This window comes from Henckelia pumila, chromosome 1 (assembly GCF_033568475.1).
Source record: "Henckelia pumila isolate YLH828 chromosome 1, ASM3356847v2, whole genome shotgun sequence".
NCBI classification, from domain to species: Eukaryota; Viridiplantae; Streptophyta; class Magnoliopsida; order Lamiales; family Gesneriaceae; genus Henckelia; species Henckelia pumila.
This window is the reverse complement of record NC_133120.1, coordinates 23,221,273-23,234,199: the sequence shown is the minus strand read 5'-3', so window position 1 is coordinate 23,234,199 and position 12,927 is coordinate 23,221,273.

The window sequence follows — 12,927 nt, the reverse complement described above, 5'->3', positions numbered from 1 at the left end:
TGTCTTTGCACTGACGGAGGAACAGGCACAGGGAGCACCGGATGATGTGATTGCAAGTAACTGTTCTATTTGTGGTTATCCTGCATATGTATTGATAGATACAGGTGCATCCCATACGTTTATTTTTGCACGATTTGCATCATTACATGCTTTGCCTGTTGAATCATTACCTGTTGTAGTATCTGTCTCTTCACCTTTGGGGAGAAGTCTTATTGCTATACAGATAGTTAAGAATTGTGTGCTACAGTATGACGGTAACGAGATAGACCTAGATTGTTTTGTGCTTGGTTTGTGTTGTGAAATTTCCTCGCAAGTGTACGAGTGTCAAGTTTTAATATAGTGAATAATTCAGATATCGATCCCACAGGGAGTAAAATGAAAATATTTAGTACTTGTAATTAAAATAGTCTAAACTTTATCTAGAAAATCAAACTTTGAGAATTTTGCAATAAAATAAATAATCAGATGATTTAAAAGCACGCACACAACTTTCAGATTAAAAATCAATCAGAGAATAACGGTCTAGAGGTATAGATTTCACCTGGTTTCAACAACAATCAATCCTAATTAATTAATATTCATGAATTCCAATCAATTAATAACCAAGAACACTTAGGTTAATTATTTCCCTCTTCCGAGCAACAAATAATATTTATCAACTACAATTAAATTCCAATATCCCTATTAAGAATTTATCGCAGTGATCTAACACAAAACAATGTTCTCTTTAAAAGCTCTGTTAAAATCATACACTCTCCCGAGCTGTATAAATAATTAGCAGTGTAGTTTCTAATGTCCTATTCAAAATCCCCTCTCCCGAGCAATGACTTCAAATAAATATAACAAATCAATTATTGATCAGATAATTGAAAAGACAATCAATTTTAGAAAAAACAATTAATCTAGAAGAAATCCAATTCAATAAAATCAAAAATTCATGAAAGTGTCTACACCAGGTTCCATCCGACCTCTAGACTATAAAAATTAGTTCATAATAAAATTCTGAAAACAATAAATAATAAATTCAAACATGTTCAGAATTTTATAAAAGATAAGAAACAAATCCGCCGTCGATGCCGTGTTCGGACTATCAAACTCCGTCTTCGTTCTTCAGATTAAGCTCCAGAAATCTTCTCAGGAAAATCACACGATCAAACCCTCTGATTTCTAATGTGTGTGTGGCGGCCCCTCCTTTCTCAAGTCTGACAAAAATCCTTTTATAGCGTGCACAAAAGCCCACTCAAAAGCCCATAAAATAATTGCCCGATTTAATAAAATTTCCAAAACACCATCAGGGCAATGGACGGCGCGGGCGCGCCTTCAACTCGTAATTTCCAATTCTCAGATTTCAGAACTGTGCGCGTTAGCTCTTGAAGAAGCGCTAAAGATAAGCGCTATCTTTGGCCCAATTGTGAAAAGCCCATTAACCTCTCCTGACTCTGTACGTTGTTTCCTTTTCTTTTCTTCTTTCTTCTTTTCTTTTCCTTTCTCTTCTAAACTTCTTATTTTTCTCCTCAAAATTTCATAATTCAAAAAATCTCGATAATTTCCTACAATCACAAAAACAACACAATACCCACATAAATCTGCTCGAAACAAATATTTAACAATTAAAATCATATATAAATTAAGTGTATAAAATATACTTATCAAATACCCCCAAACTTAGACTTTTGCTAGTCCCGAGCAAAACTATTAAATTCCAAAAACTCATTCTCTCAAAAACCAACAATAATAGTCAAGAAATATTATGGAGCAATGGCCTCATCAATGATTTCAAAAATATCAAATCCAATCATATCCAACCTACTAACACTTGAAAGTTTTAGCCAATCACAAAATAATAACCGCATAAACTCACAATCTCCGCAACTCAAGTTCAAAACACCATTCTCCAAATTCAATTCAAACATTCATAGATCATGAGGACTTTTCAAGGATAGCATAGGATCAAATATAGGATATTAATCAAAAACACTCACAAATAGGTAAATGCAAAGAATAATAGTGTAAGTGTTTAGATCAAAATTCATAATCATTAAAAGCATCAATCAACAGTCCATAGGCTAAATTCTCGCAACTCTTCTCCACTAGTATATTGGGCAACTGAGACTCGGTCAATAGGACTTATTCAGCTTATAATGTAAGGTCTGGCTCATGGCTACAAATGAAGGATAAGAATTCAAAATAAGGAGTAATTTATATTCATGCTTAAACTTTAATTTCAACTCCTTTTCTTTCACAATTCACTTCTATTTCAATTCACTTCATTTCTCAACTTTTTCACAACTCTCTCACAAATTTTTTCTTTCTTTCACAACTTTTTCAATTATTTTTTCTTTTTCCCAACAATTTCAATTTTTTTTTTTTACTACCTCTTTGCATCTTTTCAATTCATCATCACACCATTCCATTTTTTTCACAAATAAAACTAGGAGCATACCACAATTTAGCATTCAAATTACTCCCTTAAAGGTAGGAATTAGTGTATAGGCTATCAGGTAGTCAATGTAGGACCTTGAAATAATGACGAATGGGGGTTTAATCACACGTTTACACGCATGCCACTCGATTTTCAATTAGGCTCAAACAAGGTACTAGGGATAAAATTCATTACCAGGTAGCTTGAAAGGCTCAAACGAATTCAGAAAAAAAATCGCCTAAATCATTCCTAATCTCAGTTTTGCCCGTATTTCGCCTCGAAGAGTGTTCGAACTAGTTCTAGACAAGTCTCAATCCACAATTAAATCATACAAATCTCAATCAGTGCAGAAAAAATAATCATCAGCAGTTAACGATGATTTTCACAAAAAAAATTCAGATTTTCTCATACCTCAATGTACTAATATACAAGTGTAGCTCAAATGGGCAACTAAGGATAAATTCAATGAAAATTAGGCCCAAAAATTTCAAACAATGCCTCAATCATATCTATGTCTGTATGTGTCAAAAATCAGATTCAAGTATTAATCACAGAGTATATAGGAAATTGTTCATCTAATTGGTTCCATATTTTCAAAAATATTTGTCAGATAGGTAGACAATCATGGATTTCAGTTACAGCACAAAAATATTTTTCATTGGCCATGCATCCATATATTTCTCAACTTCTTTTAAATTCAACTCAACTCAACCAAAAACAACTAAACTCAACAAAAATTTTATCTATGAAATTTAAAACTCAACTTTCAACCAAACAACCAAACAACTAAATCAAACATTGATTCACCCCCCCCCCCCCCCCCAAACTTAATGTAATCATTGTCCCTAATGATTAAAAACAATAAAAAGAACAAGGGACTCATACCTTCGACACCGAGCATCAGGACTCGGCGTCATCATCATCATCTCCATGGAAAGAAGGTGCAGCAGCAGCAGTATCATCAGAAGACCACTGCGGAGGAGCTGGATAAGGCACAACAGTGGGCGGATAATTCTGGGCAAGAGCGGCAGTGAAGTCATGCATATATGTCATGTGTGCTCGCATCATCTTCCACTGCTTCTTCATCTGAGAAAGCACAGCCGTAGAATCATCACGAGTAGAATACTCAGTGGCCGGATGCGTCGGTAGTGACATAGGTCCTTCCAAATGGGAAGGTGCTGGCTCAAAGTGTGGTAGTGGCTCCGAGGGTTGCGGTGGTTCAGCTGCCTGTTCAGAAGTACTGGCTGCTTTCTTCTTCTTGTCCCGTCTCAATGCACCAGTAATTCTTATAGGACCTCGAATTGGAAGAATCTGCTCCGTATCATCCCACACAACACCAGCTAACCGGCAAAGTTGAGTAATCAAAGACGAGTGGGGTAAACTGATAGTCGAGGAACCCCTAACTGCAGCAATAATAGACTCCTGAATCACCCTCCCAGCATCAACAGATTTTCCAGTGACAATGCAGTACACAAGACCAGCTCTAACCTTAGTCACATCAGATGTATGCCCAGATGGCAAAATTCTGGCAGCCACAAACTCATGCCAATTATTCGCTTCTCGTCTAAGAAAGATGGATGGAAATGTAACAGCTTCATCCTTTGAATTCCTCTTCCATTCGGCCTCATCATGACACAAAGTCTGAATTACAATATTCTCTGGATATGACTCATTCTTAAATACCTCATACTCATCATCAGAAATGTCCAAATCCGGCATTTCATAGAGACGGTTAATTGTACTCTTATCAAAAGGCACCAATTTCCCCCGAACTCGAACTTTCAGATTCACGTCTTTGACCATCAAATTTGCATAAAACTCATGAATCAATGATATAACAGCATCTGGTGGACTCCTAACAAATATCTCCCAACCTCTTCTCTTAGCTTCAATTAACGCCGGCGCACTATGCTCTCTCAAACTCATTCCTCTTTCTTTGTGCATCCCTCGCTCCATTACATCAAAACAATACTCCTCTGCTGTGGCATTCCAAAATCTGTGTCTATCATATGAAGCAGCAGAGGACGAAGAAATTGCTCCTTTCCCTTTGGTTTTCGGTGGCATTGTAACTCAATAATTCAACTCAAATCAAATCAAATGCCTCAAACAATGCACTAAACTCCCAACAATTCCAACAACCAACGTTCAAATATAACCCAAGCAATTCAACAAACACTTGGTAGGCACGAATAAAATGATATAGAATCAAATGTACTACACACCACAGCTCAGACAACCCAATAGCCTCAAATCACAACATTTATCAAGAATCAAATATAAGAGATAAAATTTCAGCTTTTGTACCGTTCACGAATAACATTTTCCAAATTCTCCAAATTCCCCTTTCTCGACAAGCGTAGATGGAGCACGACCAATTCTGAGAATCTATGCCTTATAATCAAGATCAAAATCCTTGAGATGATGATATTTTGTTGAGTGGAAGATTTACGATGATCATGCCAGTGCGTGAGTTTTAAAGATGGACTCGAACGAGGGATCGTGATTTAAGTCTGGGAGGAGTAGACTCTGGAGTGTGTTTTTAAATTTCTGAAGTAATGCTTGCGCGATAGCGCCTAATAATGCGCTGTTCAGAAGCGCGTTAGCACTTGATGTGGTGTGGTAAAAGAGCGCGATAGCGCCTAAGATAGCGCTATTACGGAGCGCGATAGCGCCTGAAGTGGAGGGGTAAAGGAGCGCGTTAGCGCTAGGACGCAGCGCTGTAGAGAGAGCGCGATAGCGCTTGTGTGGCGTGGTAGAGGATGCGCGTTAGCGCTGTCTTAGGTGCAATTGAGAGGGCGCGATTGCGCTGGTGGAAGAGCTATCGTGTATTAGTGCAACGAAGGGGAGGCACGGGGGCTCGAATGGAGTGGCGCGGGCGCGCCTTTAAGTCGCAAAATAACTCCACTTTCGTCCAGGTAAGGCGCGGGCGCGCCTCTTGCTCGAATTTGAGATTTCTGGAGCCTGCAAATTTTTGAAAATTAAGAAAAATTAGCTCAAAAATTTAAAATAAATAAATAAAAAAATACTTAAAACAATTAAATAACAAAAATTAAATAAACTAAAAATAAAAACAAATAAAATAAAATAAAAGAAAATGCTTGGGTTGCCTCCCAAGTAGCGCTTGGTTTAAAGTCGTCAGCCCGACTTTAACGGGATTAATTCTTCCCCCTCTCTTTCACTCGCCAAATAAATTCCACGAACCGCCTTTTAAATTTTGCTTTTTTCGTGGCCTTCTTCGGTGGTTTTGGCGCTCTCTCGTTCGATGATTCAACCGCAATGTCGGCTTTTGAACGACCCTACAAATTCATAACCGGCTCTATCAAGCATAATTTTTCAATAGGGGTGTTAGATGACTTCATGAATATATTAAAAATTACACTCTCACCGTCCACACCCTGTTGGAAAACTCGGCTCTCAGATCAATCACGATTGATACCCGGTGCAGCGGAAGTTTAAAAATTTTATTATGGAACAATTCCATAGTGTGGGTATCAACCGTTTAACGATTAAATTATTTGTGTGTGTAAAATTAAACAACTATTATTAAATTTTACCTTCAATCTCGAAGCGAGATTATTGGACACCACACAGATTTCTCTGCGCTTCTTGTATCTCCCCGGAACTGATGAACTCCTTCAATCAGGTCCACGAATGAGGTTTTAATCCCTCTGATAGATTGCACTAGAAAATCTATCAGAAGTTTTTCTGCGAAGAGATTAAACGAATCTGATTCGTTATTCCTGACTGCAATTCAAAATCACAGACCGGAATTTCTCTGACAGAGAGGGAGGGGTTCGGCCGAAATATGTTTGAGAGAGAGAGGAGGGTTTCGAAAATCCTGTCTCAAAAATAATGACCTGTTGTGTTTTAATTTCTGTACTGTAATAACTTATTTATAATGCAGGCCACTAACACCTTAGGGCCCATTAGTCATAAGTTGAGGCCCGACAAGCAAAGCCCGCATGTTCAGAAATTAATATAAAATTCATCGTGACTCCGATTGATAAACCGATTTTACCAATGTGCACAGAAACCATTTCTGCACATTTTAAAGTCAAGATAAATTTTCCTGAATCCGAATTCAGTGATTTCCAAAAATGTACATCCCTATGTCATTTTAGGAAATCCTACTCCCTTACTCTTATTTAAGAAGTCCAACTTCTTTATTCATTAAATTTAACTCTTTAAATTTAACTATCTCAACGGGGATTAAAACTCCATTACACTGTGTGACCCTCAATGGTTCAGGGATACAGCTAGCCGTGGGCTCACAACTCCTTGTGACTCGGAACAACGATTTCCGACTTGCCCAACGAATCATGGTAAAGCGCCTAGCAACATCGCCCCATGATTCCCTAGGTATCACTGATAGTGCCTACAAGAACCAGTAGATTTTGGTTCGCGTACAGTACGGTCCCTTCATCCATATATCCCGATCGAATCAACAACCATTGGTATATCGAGAGTCGCTCAAGATTCGATAACTATGCAATACATCTTGAAGATCAACATGTGCTACTAAGAAACCATTTCTTAAATCACATCAAGTACTCTGGCCAGAGATTCGTCACACTAATATCTCCTCAGATCGCATAGGATATCCACACTCGCAAGTATGTGGTGAATCCTTGACAACAATGCATCGACTCCTATATGTGTTGTAACTGTACTCAATCCCGACACCTGATGACCCCCATAGAGTCGGTAAACGAGTCAAAGCACAGTACTAGCATATAGAGTCTCCATGATGTTTCAAGTAGTAAGGACTAATGGTGTACAACCAAAACCGCGGACTTTATCCACTCGATAAGTGATAACCACTTGGAAAGTCCGGATAGGGTAGTTCGATTATTCATCCTATGAATATCCATTTGCATGCTTCGAACATCTCCATGTTCCCTACCAATGAAACGTGGTACTCCGCATCGCAAATGCTAGTCTCAAACTCGAGCGATCCTTATCCTTATTATCGGACGGCTCAATCGACTAGGAACAGTTTAGAATATACAGTGACTATAAGATGTATTTCATGATAGACATCCCCATGTTCTACCACATCTTACATACACTATAGTATATTCAAGGTCTTTATCAAAACAACAATAGTATATCATAATATAACAATATGAAGAAAGATAAAGTCATTGCCATTAATAAAAGTGTAAATTACATTAAACAAAAGATCGTTTGTACAAAGAGTCATCAAAGCCCATAGCCACAAGTTGGCTCACTGGGCACCCACTCTTTCACACCCATTGACAATGCACCTCTCTTCACCTCTATCTTGGCATCGGTAGTGGCCAAGAAAGGTCTCCCCAATATCAGGGGCATGTTTGCATCCTCCTCCATATCTAACACAACAAAATCCGCTGGAAAAATAAATTTATCTACTTTTACCAAAACATCTTCAATGATTCCAAGCGGATATGTGATAGATCGATCAGCCAACTGCAACGCGATCATGGTGGGCTTCACCTCACCAAGTCCTAAGCTCCTGAAAACAGACAAGTGCATGAGATTAATGCTAGCTCCTAAATCGCAAAGTGCATTATTAAAATAAGAAGAGCCAATAGTGCAAGGAATAGTAAAACTCCCTGGATCCTTAAGCTTTTGTGGCATCTTCTTTTGGAGTACCACACTGCACTCTTCCGTTAAATTCACTACCTCGTTCTCTAGCAGCCTCCTCTTCTTGGACATCACCTCCTTGATGAACTTCGCATAATTCGGCATTTGCTCCAAAGCTTCAGCAAAGGGAATGTTGATGTGAATCTTCTTAAAAATCTCCAAGAACTTGGAAAATTGCTCGTCCAATGCTTTCTTCTTGAACCTTTGCGGGTATGGAAGTGAAGGCTTATACATCGGTTTTGGCTCAGATTCAAGCTCCTTCTCTTTCTCCTCAACTTTTTCCTCAAGTTTCTTATCCGCAACAGTAGGAATTTAAACTCCAACGTCTTTGGCACTCCGCACTTTTATGGAATTGCACTGCTCCTTGGGATTCGCCTCAGTATTGCTAGGGAACTGGCCGCGATTGTTGTCCTTCAGTGCGTTCGCCAACTGCCCAATACTAGTCTCCATTGATTGCAACACTGCACCCATGTTGGCCATGTGCGTCTCCAAGCTGTCAAGGCGAGACTCAGTTCTTGCCATCCGCTTACCTGATTCCTGCACAAAGGTACTAACCATATCCTCCAAAGACAACTTACCATCACCCTTATTAGTATTGTTAGTATATGAAAAATTTTCATGATTACGCAAGCTAGGATGATAAGTATTTGGGACAGGGTTACCTCTATAGCCTCCATATCCTCGGTAGCCATTTGGATTTATATAATTGACTTGCTCTATGGCCGGTGATCCTTCAACTCCAGTTGAATCTGCAACATTAATTTTATTCAAAGAAGCTACCTGTGTAGTCAGTGCAGATAATTGAGCAGTGATGGACGTGAGAGGATCCACTGCATACACTCCAGCTGGCTTCTTTACTCCTATACGCTCAGATGGCCATTGGAAACTATTGACCGTCATCTCCTCCAACATATCATAAGCCTGAACATGATCCTTCGCAAATATAGTACCTCCAGCAGCAGAATCAACATTCATCCTTGTAGGCACATTCAGTCCGTTGTAAAACCACTCGATCTGTTCCCAATCTGCAAAATTGTGGTTAGGACAACGTCTTAATAATTATTTATACCTTTCCCACGCCTCGTATAACTGTTCAGTGTCCATCTGCCGGAAGGTGCTGATCTCGATCTTCAGTTGGGTGGTTTTGGCAGGAGGAAAATATTTTGCAAGAAATTTTTCTGCCATCACCTCCCAAGTAGTGATGCTTCCAAGTGGCAGTGATTGCAACCAACTTCTGGCTTGATCCCTGAGAGAAAATGGAAACAAGCGTAAGCGTATAATATCTTCAGGAACACCATTAAATTTTACCGTATCAGTAATTTCTAAGAAGGTCTTGAGATGCAGATGAGGATCAGCTGTGGCACTCCCATTAAATTGGTTCGATTGAACCATGTTTATCAATGCAGGCTTCAGCTCAAAATTGTTTGCATTGACAGTTCCTCGAGCGATTCCAGAATAGTGAGCCTGGATCGTCGGTCTGAAGTGATCTCTAATTGGCACTAGGGGAGCTTGATTTTCTTCTTGTTCAGCCATTCTTTCAATTTTTTCTCTTCTAGCTCATCTTAAAGCACGTGCAGTGCGCTCGATCTCCGGATCAAACAATAGAGAATTAGCACTTTGAGATCGTTGCATAGACTGCAATTAAAAGATAAGAAAGAATTAATTAGTAACTTAAAAAATAAAATAAAAACTCTAAATTAAAATCTAGACTAATTGGTAACAAGACTAAAAACTAATCAAAATTTACTCCCCGGCAACGGCGCCAAAAACTTGTTGTGAAATTTCCTCGCAAGTGTACGAGTGTCAAGTTTTAATATAGTGAATAATTCAGATATCGATCCCACATGGAGTAAAATGAAAATATTTAGTACTTGTAATTAAAATAGTCTAAACTTTATCTAAAAAATCAAACTTTGAGAATTTTGCAATAAAATAAATAATCAGATGATTTAAAAGCACGCACAAAACTTTCAGATTAAAAATCAATCAGAGAATAACGGTCTAGAGGTATAGATTTCACCTGGTTTCAACAACAATCAATCCTAATTAATTAATCTTCATGAATTCCAATCAATTAATAACCAAGAACACTTACGTTTATTATTTCCCTCTCCCGAGCAACAAATAATGTTTATCAACTACAATTAAATTCCAATATCCCTATTAAGAATTTATCGCAGTGATCTAACACAAAACAATGTTCTCTTTAAAAGCTCTGTTAAAATCATACACTCTCCCGAGCTGTATAAATAATTAGCAGTGTAGTTTCTAATGTTCTATTCAAAATCCCCTCTCCCGAGCAATGACTTCAAATAAATATAACAAATCAATTATTGATCAGATAATTGAAAAGACAATAAATTTTAGAAAAAACAATTAATCTAGAAGAAATCCAATTCAATAAAATCAAAAATTCATGAAAGTGTCTACACCAGGTTTCATCCGACCTCTAGACTATAAAAATTAGTTCATAATAAAATTCTGAAAACAATAAATAATAAATTCAAACATGTTCAGAATTTTATAAAAGATAAGAAACAAATCCGCCGTCGATGCCGTGTCCGGACTATCAAACTCCGTCTTCGTTCTTCAGATTAAGCTCCAGAAATCTTCTCAGGAAAATCACACGATCAAACCCTCTGATTTCTAATGTGTGTGTGGCGGCCCCTCCTTTCTCAAGTCTGACAAAAATCCTTTTATAGCGTGCACAAAAGCCCACTCAAAAGCCCATAAAATAATTGCCCGATTTAATAAAATTTCCAAAACACCATCAGGGCAATGGACGGCGCGGGTGCGCCTTCAACTCGTAATTTCCAATTCTCAAATTTCAGAACTGTGCGCGTTAGCTCTTGAAGAAGCGCTAAAGATAAGCGCTATCTTTGGCCCAATTGTGAAAAGCCCATTAACCTCTCCTGACTCTGTACATTGTTTCCTTTTCTTTTCTTCTTTCTTCTTTTCTTTTCCTTTCTCTTCTAAACTTCTTATTTTTCTCCTCAAAATTCCATAATTCACAAAATCTCGATAATTTCCTACAATCACAAAAACAACACAATACCCACATAAATCTGCTCGAAACAAATATTTAACAATTAAAATCATATATAAATTAAGTGTATAAAATATACTTATCAGTTTGGCTGATTTTGACTGCATAATTGGGATTGATATGCTAAACAAGTACAGAGCTACCGTAGACTGTTTCCAGAAGGTAGTGAGATTCAGACCCGAGATGGATGGAGAATGGAAATTCTATGGTAAGGGTCCTCGTGCTAAGATTCCTCTGATTTCAGTATTATCTATGACATGACTTTTGCAGAAAGGAGCAGATGGATTTCTTGTTTATACTATTGATGTTCTGAAAACTAGCCCGAACCTGGCTGATTTGCCAGTGGTTAGTGAATTTGCGGACGTTTTTCCTTATGAGATTCTGGGACTACCTCCGTATCGTGAGATTGATTTCAATATAGAACTGATGCCAGGTACTGCACCGATTTCTAAAGCACCTTATCGCATGGCACCATTGGAATTGAAAGAGTTGAAAGATCAGTTGGAAGATTTACTGGCCAAGGGATACATTCGACCCAGTGTTTCTCCTTGGGGGGCTCCAGTCTTGTTTGTCAGGAAAAAAGACGGTTCAATGAGATTGTGTATCGATTATCGACAACTGAACAAGGCAACGGTAAAGAACAAATACCCTTTACCTCGTATTGATGATTTATTTGATCAATTACAGGGTTCTTCTGTGTATTCCAAGATCGATCTGAGATCTGGGTACCATCAGCTGAGAGTTAGAGATTCTGATATTCCGAAAACTGCTTTCAGAACCAGGTATGGCCACTATGAGTTTATAGTTATGCCGTTTGGTCTGACGAATGCTCCAGCTGTGTTTATGGCTTTGATGAACCGTGTGTTTCAGAAATATCTCGATGATTTTGTTATTATATTTATTGATGATATTCTGATATATTCAAAGAATTTGATTGATCATTCTGAGCATTTGAGAACTGTGTTGAAGACTCTGAGATTTGAGAAACTGTATGCTAAACTGTCGAAATGTGAGTTTTGGCTGAAACAGGTTGTTTTTCTTGGACATATCATATCCGGAGATGGTATATCTGTTGATCCAAGTAAATTTGAGGTTGTGATCAATTGGTCTAGACCTACATCTGTTCCTGAAATTCGTATTTTCATGGGTTTGGCTGGGTATTATCGCCGCTTTATTAAAGATTTTTCCAGTATTGCGAAGCCGATTACTCAGTTGACTCAGAAGAATGCTCCATTTATCTGGTCTGAAGCCTGTGAATCCAGTTTTATTGAATTGAAGAAGCGACTGACCAGTGCACCAGTCTTGACGATTCCTTCAGGTACTGGTGGTTTCACTGTTTATTATGATGCATCTCATCGAGGTTTGGGATGTGTTTTGATGTAGCGAGGGCATGTGATTGCTTATGCCTCGAGACAGTTGAAGCCTCACAAAACCAGATACCCGATTCATGATCTTGAATTGGCCGCCATTGTATTTACTTTGAAGATTTGGCGACATTATTTTTACTTGGAACAGTTTGAGATTTATTCTGATCACAAGAGTCTAAAATATTTGTTTTCACAGTCAGAACTGAATATGAGACAGCGAAGATGGCTTGATTTGCTTAAAGATTTTGATTGTGAGATTAGATACTATCCGGGAAAATCGAATGCAGCTGCTGATGCACTGAGTCGAAAGGTATGTTCTTTGTCTTTATCGACGATTGGTATATCCCATTTGATTGAAGAATGTTGCCTTTCTAGATTAGTATTTGACACGAATTGTCCGACTCTTCGACTTTATCAAATTCAAGTTGAACCATCATTATTGTTGCGAATTAAAGAAGCTCAGAAAC